This window comes from Petaurus breviceps, unplaced genomic scaffold (assembly GCF_028583685.1).
Source record: "Petaurus breviceps papuanus isolate PSGF00001 unplaced genomic scaffold, PetGlider_PUasm1.0 38, whole genome shotgun sequence".
Lineage (NCBI taxonomy): Eukaryota > Metazoa > Chordata > Mammalia > Diprotodontia > Petauridae > Petaurus > Petaurus breviceps.
In genome coordinates, this window is record NW_027186304.1 from 78,486,203 (window position 1) to 78,498,520 (window position 12,318).

Consider the following 12,318-nt stretch of genomic DNA (forward strand, 5'->3'; position numbering starts at 1 on the left):
CTTTACCATTTGACTGCACAATATCTTTCCAGATTTACACATTACTCTCCTTCATTCACTCTATACTTCAGCCAAATGGGCCTACCTGCTGTCCCTCATGCCTGACACTCCATTTCCTATCTCTGTGTCTTTACCTCAATCTTCTCTTGTCACCTATGGTTCTTAGAATATTTAGTTCCCCTCCAAGCTTGGTTCAGACCATGGGATCTTTCCATATTCTCTCATTCGCTAGTATCTTCCTCCTCATTCTCAGAAATTACCTTGTAATCTAGTCTATATATACTTGCATGGATAATTTCTCTTTATTATTTAATTTTTCCATTCTCTCCCTTAAATTTGTTTGCTTAAAATAAATATAAACTCATTGGGAGCAAATTTTTGTATTTGCATCCCCAGAGCCTAGCACAGAACCTAACACTATAAATACTTAATAAATGCTTCTTAATTGATTAGCTAAACTATAAGCTGATAGGATAAAACCTAGATTGTTCAGAAGTTGATTTTCTAAATGGTGGTTTGCTCAGATCCTCTACCTCACCAAATGAAAAGGTTCCTTTTTAGTGTAGCTTCATTTTTCACTAGAACCTTCATCAAAGGGTGGGAAAAGGAAGGAAAAGAATAAAAAGCTCTTGTTAAACCAACTGGGTTTCTGACTCTTAGAAAGTATAGAGGAAGTGGTCTTAGAACTTAAAGCTATGAAGAGATGATGAAATTGAGTCCAGGAGAGGTAAAATGATTTATCTGCACTCACCCAGCTAGTCAGTGATAGAATTATAGACTCTAAGCCAAATCTCCTCATTTATAGTTTTGTTTTTTTCCTTCTGACTCAGACACCATCAGTTGTCTACTGGTCATCTCTATTAGAAAGCCAGATGTCCCTTCTAATTTATCATATCACAAACATCGATTTATACAACGTATGAGTTGGAAGGGATATCAGAGAGAGTCTAGTAACCTTCCTCATTTTTCATATGAGGAACTGAAAACTCAGAGAAGTCATGCAATCTGTCTAACATCATATACTTGGAGGCAGAGGTAGGGTGTGAACCAGGATCTTCTGACTTCAAGATTTTTACTCTTTCCATTATATACCATCTATCTCCCTTGACAAATGAGCTATTTCAAAATAGGTTTCTACATGAAGGCTTATCTTTTTCCTAATCCCCATATACATTTATTCTCAATTGTACTTTCATTTCTCCATGTTCAAAACAATACTTATACTTATCATAGGCTACTCATTCTCTGGATTTTTTTTCACATATCACTAAATATTGTTGATTTTTCTTTCAGTGTTTCTAGAATATATCCTTTCTTCTCTACTCGTCATGCTAACATAAATCCTCATCACTTTGTCTCTGAATTAAAGCAAGATCTCTCTCACTTGGGGCAGCTAGGTGGCACAATGGATAGAGTACTGGCCCTGAAGTCAGGAGGACCTGAGTTCAAATTTGGCCTCTGACCAAACACTTGACACTTACTAACCATGTGACCTTAGGCAAGTCACTTAACCCCAATTGTCTCACCAAAAAAAAGATCTCTCTCACTGGTGTCAGTGAGACTCATTCTTTTTCTTCTTCAATAAATCTCACACATAAATGCCAGGTTAATAATTCTAGCAGTTTAGCCTAATGGATAGAGGACTGGCTTCAGAGCCAGGACTATCAGGGTTCAGTTCTTTTCTCTGACTCATACTGACTAATTCTGGGCAAGTTACTTAAATTTTGAGAGCCTAAGGCAACCATCTAAGACTATCAATTACAAAAAAGTTGCTGACCTACATTAGTAGATGGAGTTTACTTAACCAGAAATTCTGTCTACCAATGATGTCATAGGTCATGTTGCCTTTCCTTAATAATTTTAAAATTTTAAAGCACTGTGGGACCTAGATCCTGGGACTAGACTTTAGAAATCTTGAATTCTAGTCCAATCTCTGCCACTATTGAAGTGTGTGACCTAGAGCAATGGTTCCCACCATTTTTTTTTTTGTTCTGTGGATCCTCCAACAACAACAAAATGTGTTATGAGCCCCCACAATGATTTAATAATATACTACCCATAATATTCTTTTAGATTTCTTCATTGTTTATGATAATTACAATGATCAATTTTGCCAAAAAGTTCCAAATTAAAAATAAATTATGTAATTGCCATTTTAAACCAAATTTTATTCAACCTGTAATTATGACTACTTTAAATATAAAATTATAATGCTCTAATTATAAAATAATTATGAACATTATATGTAGGAAATTCTATAAGAATTGAAAGTAATACATGAAGACCTCATATGCTTACTATTATCTGTAAGTCTTTATTTTATATTTCTTGATTTTATACATTTAGAGTTATAAATAACATTTCTTTTTTTCTGCAAAACCAAATACATCTTTAGTAAAATACTTCATTGTACAAAATTCCTCTAAATGTTGTTTAATAATTGAAAACCTCAATGATTCAAAAATAGATACAGAAATACTAGCTTAGAACTCAAACTCTTCATCTGCCATATCAGTTGCCCAGGCAAACTTCTCCCTCTGGGTTTTGTTATAAATCTTCTCCACTGGCACTCCAAACTTCTTACACCAGGTGACACTAATCCTGGGATCCAAGTAGTTGAGTTTGGAGGTAGCCAGGGCAACCTGATTATTTTTTTCTTTGTCTGTGGCTTGGGTGCACAGCTTCATGAGCTGTTCTTCAAACCTGGCCAGTAGTTTTTTCTTCTTGTCCACATTACTCTTGGACTTGACATCCTTTCTCGTTTTGGAATCAGCTTTTGCTCTCTTTAGCTCCTGTTTTGCCATTGTTAGTTGCTCCTTTTTAGCATCAATCTTTGTCTGGAGATTTTACATGGAATTCCCAAAGTCTGAGGAGTTGCCTGCTGGTGGTTGCATAAAATGGCTACTGCTCTGTTTGCTCAGTTGTAGGACAAAATTTTAGCTGCTATATTGTCTTCAGCATTGGCCAGTGCTTTCAGTTGTTCCTGCAGTGTGATGGATGCATTGTAAGTCCTGAACACCTTGGCTGTCAATCCATCCATCAGGTCCTGAAGATGTTTGTTCAAGGTTGATATATTAAGTCCATCAAACAGATCATCCCCTGGGTCCTTGTTCTCCATGAAGAGCTGCAAATTCTTAAATACTGGCTTTTCAACAGGCACTTTGTTGTAGTATCTGATAGAGTCCTTTCCCAGGAAGTCAAATTCAACAACATGTTCCTGCCCAGCCAACTCCTGGAGTAACTGTATGTGTTCAACATGAAGAGAGCAGCAGCCTACAGTGTCTGCCATCTCTCCTTCTTCTTTTTCGTTACCAGCTCTCAGGGCTAGATTATCAATGAAATAAAGGGCCACAGCTCTTTGTCATTTTTTCATTTCCCTTGATTTCCAGTCAAAACAGTACTGAAAACAGATTTTGTCTACTATCCCCTTCAGACGTCAAGCAACTTCATATTTCTGCCAGTTCTTCTCCCCCTTAAGCTTTGAGCTGGGGTTCAACATGATGTACTTAATGGAATTCTGGATGTTTTCAGTCCACGATGCTAGCCAAGTGACTGTATTGTCAAAGTGTACTTCTTTCCATTTGTGACCTGAGGTAGCTCTGGTATTTTAGAGTCCCTGCTGCAGTTTATGATTACATCTTCTGGCATTAGATTACATCTTTTCTTCAACATCCCCATCTTTGGATGGTCCCCACGACCATGAAACAACCCTGGTGGCTCAGTCTTGAAATTGCCTATTTTTTCTCTGTGGGCATCTAATATACAGTAGCCAAACTCTTCCTGAAGTCTTTCTGCCTCTTCTTTTAGCTTCTGTTTCTCCTCTTTTTTTTTTTAAAGCAATTGGGGTTAAGTAACTTGCTCAAGGTTATACGGGCCAGTTATTTCTGGGTGTGGTGCTAAGTGTCTGAGCCTGGATTCGATCCCCAGGTCATCCTGACACTGGGGCTGGTGCTCTTACTCACTGTGCTACCTGGCTGCCCCTGTTTCTCCTCCTTTGGCAAAGCTTTTCGGGCTTCATTTTTGTCAACAAAGTACTTGTGGATCTCTGTGAAGTCACACTTGTCCAGATACTTCATTATCTTTTTCTCCTCCATATTCATTTCCTTTGGCCAGTCATTGAAGAAGTTATTTTGAAAAACTTCCTTTGTTGTATATTCATGATCCAACATTTTCCCATAAAAGGTCGCAATCTCTTCAGTTGCTAAACTCAACTTCATAGCTTTTCCATCACAAAAGAAGTGAACTTCATCTGGAAGTGATTCATATAAGGGTGCAAAGTATGGCCCCTTATGTTCCAATTGTTTCCATTTCACACCATCTTCACTTTTTTCTTCTTGCCATCATTTCCATTTATTTTCTTCTTCCTGCCTTTTCTTTTTTCCCTTTTCATTTTCCTCCTTTGGGGTTTTCTTCATTTCTTAATCTTTTTTCTTCTCCTTTTTCTTGGAACACTGTTCATTAACTAATAACTCTATAAATAACATTTCTAAGGAAGTAAATTATAAGTTGGAAGATATTTAACATTAATACATAAATTTAATTTTGATGTTGGACTTTTTTAATTAAAAAAAGACTTGCAAATATTTCACTTAACACAAGACTTGAATCTGGTTCTGCATTGAGCTTATTTCTGTATACTGATTTACATTGGGAATAAAGTGAAAATGCTCACTCATACAGATGTGTGCTTGAAAATGGGAGAAGAATTTTATAAGCTGTTTTGTTAAGAGATGGAAATTAGTTTTTTATTTTTGGCTCTCTAACTCAATCAGTGAAAATTAATAACTAATCACATATATTGCTTTGTTTTTTAAAGATGTTTATATGCAAATGAACCTTTGTAAGGACAGACTCTCTTCAGATATGACTTTATTCTCTTCTACCACTGGCACACCAACTTCACTTTCACAGAAACTCTACTGACAGACTGACCATGGTTGTCAACCAGTTCATTTGAAAATCAACCATAGAGAATAGTAAAATAAGCTAATAAATTTAAATCAGAAAATAGCCTTACTACTGCATTGAGAAGCAATAGAAGTTTTGTTTCTGTAAAGTATTTGTGTTAGTCCCTGGTGGTTTCAGGATGGCTTGTGATGCACATGCTCAAAGATCATGGTTTTCAAACAGGCTGAAATTTGCATGGAAAGAATGCAAACATTTATAACATCTTAATCACGTGATTACAAAGCTGATGTAGTATGATTACAGGGTAACTACTCTGATGCAATGTTCAAACTGAAAAGCAGTATTCAGACACATGAGTCTGACCTTCAGTGGGATATTAGTTTATGCTTGCATGCCAAACCATTGTGGTAGTTCAGAAACAATTTGATGATAGGTTGAGAAACTACCAGAACTTATTGAGTTTAGTCAGAAGTGGTCAGAATTTGATGTTATCCTTGCACAAAAACCAAAATCATTGTGTGCATGATCATGATGGTTTTGAATCTCTGCAGAAACATGCCATTTACAATACTACAAACATGCACATACTTGCTGTCACGGAAAATATATTTGTAACACAATTTGGCAATTCTTTATTGCTCAAGGTACCACTAAATACATTTTAGCACAAAGCCTTTGCATGATTGTGACTATTGTCATGAACCTCTGAGGGTTTAACAAACCATCATATGGGAACCGTTTACCTAGAACAGGCCACAGGTTGTGCATGCCTGACCTAGAACAAAACACTTTACCTTTCTGGGCTTTTTTTTCCTCCTCTGTAATGAAAAGATTAAAATAGATAATTTTGAAAGCTCCTTCTAGATCTCAGATTATATCATTCAATGTCTTTATTGTGTTTAAAAATCTATGATTAAGGGGTGGCCAGGTGGCGCAGTGAGTAAGAGTGCCAGCTCTGGAGTCGGGACGACCCAGGATCGGTTCCTGCCTCAGATACTTAACACCCACACAGAAAAACTGTCCATGTAACCTTGAGCAAGTTACTTAACCCCGATTGCTTAAAAAAAAATCTATGATTAAGTCTAAACTCCTAAGTCAAATAGCAAGTATCAATTAGCTTCATTTTCTTCAAATAGACCTTTGTATAGACTCTAAATGTTCCATATACCAGGAGAAATAAGAAATATAATATTCATTTTTATTCCTCTCTACACCATACCTTTATTTCTCTATTCCTTTATTGATGATTTCCCCCCTGAAATAGACTTTCTCCTCTCTAGCAATCTGAATTGTGCTCTGTCTCTCCTGACGCTAGACCATTACCTCAAAGGAAAAGCCCAGAGGCAAAGTTAGATACCAGACCTCTTGTTCGCAGAACTTGGAAACAAGAGGCTCAATTTTCCTTCTTTCCCAGTACTTGAAAGAGAACTGATACAAACCTTTGCCATTAACAGGACTTTCGGGGTGGGATCCCCAGTCAAAAGGTTTTATTGCTCTGTCTGTACAGCTAGCAAACTCCTATTTCTAACTTTCCAATTGCAGTGGTATGGAATACCTGATTGTCCCAGTAAAAAACAATCCCATCGCTGCCACAACTTATTGCACTTTCAGTACCTTCCACTTCAGTCCTATTCCTCCTATGTGCCAATACAGTTCTGCCTACCATTTTGTCTTCTGAAATCAGGAGGAAGGGTCAGCACACTCTTTGTTCCCTTTTGCTACTTCCAGATTGACCCTCTATTGCCATCACCGAGCAACTTCTTTTCTTTTGAGACTCATTCTCCCCATACATATCATTGCTTTTCAATCCTCATAGCAGTTATTTCCTGCTCCCCGTGTTATTTGTCTTCCTTTCTCAGAATTCAGTAGTTTTCTTCTCCATTATACTAAGGGATATTGGCGTACATGTTGGTATTCCTTTGAAGATCACTGTTAAACCTTAAAAGGAAACCTTTAAAGTTTACCTTTTATTCTTCTCAAATTTTGTGACTTATACCTTACTTCTACCTCAGATACATATGTTGATGCTCACACTCTTAATCTCAGTATTGCTCACAACTCTTCTACTTCCATTATTAAGAATTCTTAAAATTCACTATTTGATCTCCTGTTCTATCTCTCCTTCTACACCAGTATTCCTAAACCTATTTTCCATCCATAATGATCCTATTTCTCTCTAACCCTCTTGTTCCTTCACTCACCAGTGCTTTCCTAATAACGCTCCTGCTCTGGTTTCACTCTCTTAGCCAATCAATCTTGATGCTATAGAGAACTGGTTCAATGTTACGCTGTCTTCTCTTGAATCCTTTGCCCCCTTGTCCTATTGATGCTCAAGCCTTGCCCAACTCCAACCCGAGATTAGCTTCCAGTCTTTCTCTTCCACTTATCGTCACCTGATCCTGGAGTTCTGAGAGGTACTAAACAGCTGTGCTAACTGGGTGTAATGGCAAGCAAAGCAGTACTTAGTGCCTTGTTTCCATTCATCAATTGTTTTTTGAGCGCTGCCTGTGATTTGGAGGTGGGAAGAAATTTTTGATACAACAAGAAGGGGTGGAACAGGAAGGAACTGACCATATAAAAGGAAAAGCACAAGCTAGGACTGAGCAGAGCTGAGAAGGAGAATACTTGTGGTGTCAGGCACTCTGTCTGTCCTGTGTTTGTGATACTTTGTATTTCTTCTTTGTGTTTCTCAGACCTTGTTTGTGGGTCTGTGTCAATTTCACAGGCAGATAGTGAATCGATGATGGTGCTGGCAATGTGAATGAATGTGTTTTGGCTTTGTTAAGCTTTGTCTTCCCAGAAACAGAAACTGTGAAGGACTTGCGGTGGACTGGACACTGTGAGCTTCAATATGGAATGGGAACTGGATGAGGAGCTGAGAGCTGCCTGCCTGTGAATCCAGGTGATGGTTGGGTGAATTCAGGCAACAGCTGGGACCATGGAAGAGGAACCATGGAATCTGGTAGCCAGCCTTCAGCCAAGATGAAAAGATCTCTCCTTGGGTACTTAGTTCTGACTGACAAGATCATGATTTACTGTGACCTAGGGAGGGAAGGACTCGTACTTTGTAATTTGTACCCCTTAAGGATGATTGAGTTAAGGATAACTAGAAGCTAGTCTCCAATCAAGAAGACAGAAGACTTTCTGAGAGATTAAGACCCTGTGACCTAGGGGTGGGAGACCTTTGTACTTTGTATCCTGAATGATATCTTTTGTTTAAAATTATGTGGTCACTTTAGTGATAAGTTGTTATGTTATATCATTGTGAATGCCGTACTTTGGTTTCTGTGAATGTTTTGCCTTAGTTTATTGCTGAATAAATAGAGAGTTCACTATACTATGTGATCAGAACCTTAGAGCCATTTATAACAGCAGTCCTCTGGAGAGCTGCTTGTGCTTGGCTTTATGCTGGGTCCACAAAGATCATGTTTTTTAATTTCACCTGGATCCTAACTGTAACTTGTACATTTCCCATAGCAGCTCTCCCAGATCTTCTCTTCTCTCTTCAAGCTTCCAGTGTCATCACCTGCCCTCTTTTCTCAGTACAGGACCTTGGATCAATTTACCAATGGGGGACGTTTACCATGAATTTCCTCAAAACTCTTTTAACAGCATACCATATTCTTTTCTCCTTTGCTCTAGATGAAGAAGTAGCCCTTTTCCTTGCCAAAGCCAAGTCCTCTACTTGCATCTGTCATCCCATCTCCTCTCACAGTTACCCCATCCCCCCAATCATTCCCTCTCTCTAATCTTTAATATTTCCTTGTCTATTTATTCATTTTCTGATTCCAACAAATAGGACCAGGTCTCCTCTATCTTTAAAAAAACCCTAGCTTGAACTTTCCATCTCTTCAAGCTCTTGTGCTATCTATCTATCCCTTAACTCTTTTTCACAGCCAGATTTCTAGAAAAAAATCTGTCTGTATTCATTGTTACCATTTTTTCTTTTCTCACATACTTCTCAACTCTTTATAATCTAGCTTTTGACCTCATCACTCAACTGAAACTTCTCTCTCTAAAGTTATTGGTGCTCTATAATTGCCAAATCCAATGACTTTTTCTCCACTCTCATGATAGACTATTCTGTAATATTTAGCACCAATGACCAACTTCTCCTCCTAGGTTCTCTTTGTGGGTTTTTTGTGACAAAGTAGTATCTTCTCCCTTTTCCATTTGCTGGACCCTGATCCATACCTTATCTCTAAGAGGCAGGTATACCTCAAGACCATGTCTTGGGCCCTCTTCTTTTTTCTTTTTGTGTTATCTCACTTGGTGATCTCATTAGCTCCCACAGGTTCAATTATTATCTACATTCAGATGAGTCTTGAATTTATATATTATATCATAATCTTGCCTTGCAAGATAATGCATTTCCCTTTTCGGTCAAGAGCATCACAATACTTCAAGTCACCCAGATTGTATAACTCGGAATTAACTTTAATTCTACATTATTCTTCCCCATGTCCAAGCAGTTGCCAAGTTTAAAAAAAATATCTGCACAAGATTTCTTACATATATCCTAATTCCCTTCTTTCTATTCACCTGGTCACCATCCTACTCCAGGCCCAACCTCACCACTCATTCCAATTATTTCTAATAGGCATCCCTGCCTCCAGTCTCATTGTACCCCTTACGGATGATTGAGTTAAGGATGACTAGAAGCTAGTCGCCAATCAGGAAGAAAGAATACTTTGATCCAATCCATACAGTTGCCAAAAGACATTCCTAAAACACTGAGCATGTCACTTCCCTGCCCAAAAATCTCCAGTGGCTCACTATTGCCTAAAGGATGAAAACCAAATTCCTCTGTTTGACTTTTTAAAACTCATTACTATCTGGCTCCAGACTACATTTCTAGATTCATTACACATTACATACCTTCATATACTTTACATTCCAACAAAGCACCTCCTAGTCCTTCGTTTTTGTCTAATTTGTTTTCCATGCCTGGAATGTACTATGACTTTAACACTGCCTCTTAGAAGTCCTAGCTTCCTGCAAAACTCTGGTTAATCACTATGTCTCATATAATGTTTTCATTATGACCTCCCCATTTACTAGTACCTTCTTCCGCCCACATAATCTTGTATTTGCTTTATGTGTATATATGTATGTATGTATGCTTTACATGTATACATTTGTATATAGCTTCTATTTACTCATTTGTGTACGTGTTGTTTCCCCTATATATATAAACTCCTCCCAGGAGTCTTTGTATCCCAGAAGCCTAATCCAGGGTGTGTGGCATGTTAAGGTGATTCTTAATAAATGCTAGCTGATCAATTGCTTCTTCTCTTTAAGCCTGACTTTGACTTTCATTTTTCTTGGTTTTTATCTGAATAGAAACGCTGAGTGAAAGTGTGACTTTTCCCAAGTTCTGCTTGGGAAAACAGTTCCTCTGTGGAATAAGGCAGAATAGAATGGGGAGAGAGACATAGAGGAAAAGTTACCCCTTAGGATGCTGGAATATCACCTTAGAGCCTCACTTGCTGGCTCTAGGATTAGGGCACCTGTTTACCAACTGTAGATATTGATCAGTTGAGTTGATGGGACCTTTCTAGGTGACAGACTTACCTGTCTCTCCCATGGCATAGACAATGTTTTCTAAACCCAGATTCACCTTAAATAATATATGAAGCAAGCATAAAGGAATCCTAAATCAAATACATGATTCTTTTACTTCACTTAAATATATATATACACACACACACACACACACACAAAGAAGTAGACAAAGGGAGGCTCTAAGAAAACTCAGGCAGCAAGGGCACTGAAGAGGACTATGGTTCTCTAAAAAGGTTAGCTTGCCTTCTTACATTCTCTGAAGCCTACACATCACAAAATCACAAAGTTTATTTTTTCCATTCAACTGAAGCCTAGGCTTCTCTTCTTTGTTATTCTGAGATAAGACCTGACCAGCTGGCATAAAAATCACCCCACTAGGGGTTGGTCTTTGATGTACTGAACATAAAGAGCTGCACCTAAGGTGTGAGATTATTTCATTCTGACCTCCTACAAGTATCATCAAGAAGGCATCCTCTTACAAAAGTAAATCTTCTTCTTACGACAGTGAATTTCCAGTAGTAGACAATATGACAAGAAAGGGTCAACTAACTGGCCTTGTGATTGTTAAATCTATGGAAAGGTCATGTCCTTTCAATATAGAAAGACTTGTAAGAAGTGATATATAGCCACAGATTAACTTCTCTTTTTGAATTACACAAATTTACTAATTTTTAAAAAAGTATAATTCAGTACTTTTTTTGCAATATGTATTGTTATAACAATAGCTTAAATTTATAGACCACTTTCTCCTCTACAAAGTGTTTTCCTTGCAAAAATTATGAGGTAGGTAGTAAAAAGTATAATTGACTTCTTTTAAGAACATTAGAAAGCTAAGGCTCAGAAATTAAGTGACTAAGTAGCTTAGTGTTTGAGCTAGGGTCTTGAACTCAGGTCTTTTGATACTAAATTCATTGCTCTTTCCACCAAAGGATATTTTAATTTTAAATACTCTTGTTTTCATTGGTCTTTTGTCTTTCATATCAAGTAATTTCCAAATATATTCCTTCCCCAGGACCCAACTTATTACAAAGATAAAAAAAAAAGAAAAAAACCTTTCAGCAAAACTAGCACATTAGCCATATTTGACAGTGTATACACTATTGCCTACAGAAGGGAGGTCCATTTTCTCAATTCTGTTTTCAAGCCAAGTTTGATCGTTATAATTACATAATATTTAATTTTTTGTTTTGTTTATTTTGGTACAATCATTTTTGTACTATTTATCTGGTTCTTATCTCACTCAGCATCAGTTCACATTAGTATTCTCAAAATTCTTTCAAATCCTCAAAATCATTGTTACTTGTGGTACAGAAATATTCCATTACAGTAATGTAACACAGTTGGTATAGTCACTTTCGATTTGATGGGCATCTACTGTGTATGGGCATCCATTTCTTGGCTACCACAAAAAATGCTGCTAAAAATATTTTGGTGTATAGGGCACCTAAACTGTAATTTTAAAAGTAAAGATCTGCCATGTATTCTTAGAATCGCAGAATAAGAGCTGATAAGTACCTTTGAGTCTAGTCCAATTTCCTGACTTTATGGGTGAGGAATGAAGGCTCAAAGAGGAATGGCTTTTACCAAGAATCATGAAGGCATTAAGTGGCCCAGCTTCTGTGACTTCAGATCCAGCACTATTTCCACTGTATCATGAGGTTTGACTTAAACTAATTTTCCTACATTGTAGTGGACAACTCTTATCCTTTAAAGCTGTACATAAGTAGTTTTTATCAGGATATGATCCTGAATATTAGATAGTGTACACATTGTTGATAGGGTTGACTTTTAAAGTTCTTCACAACCTGATCCCAATTTTGTTTTCTAATTTCATTATACATTATT

The 12,318-nt window shown here is 37.3% G+C and overlaps 1 protein-coding gene and 2 pseudogenes across 4 annotated transcripts in view; all 3 read right to left on the minus strand.

Annotated features, from left to right (window-relative positions):
- Positions 1–12,318, minus strand: part of CPA6 (carboxypeptidase A6) — a 378,150-nt gene that overhangs the window by 168,476 nt on the left and 197,356 nt on the right. The gene's annotated exons all lie outside the window — the stretch shown is intronic.
- Positions 2,361–3,835, minus strand: LOC138170148 (DNA topoisomerase I, mitochondrial pseudogene; annotated as a pseudogene).
- LOC138170149 (DNA topoisomerase I, mitochondrial pseudogene) lies at positions 2,361–5,915 on the minus strand (annotated as a pseudogene).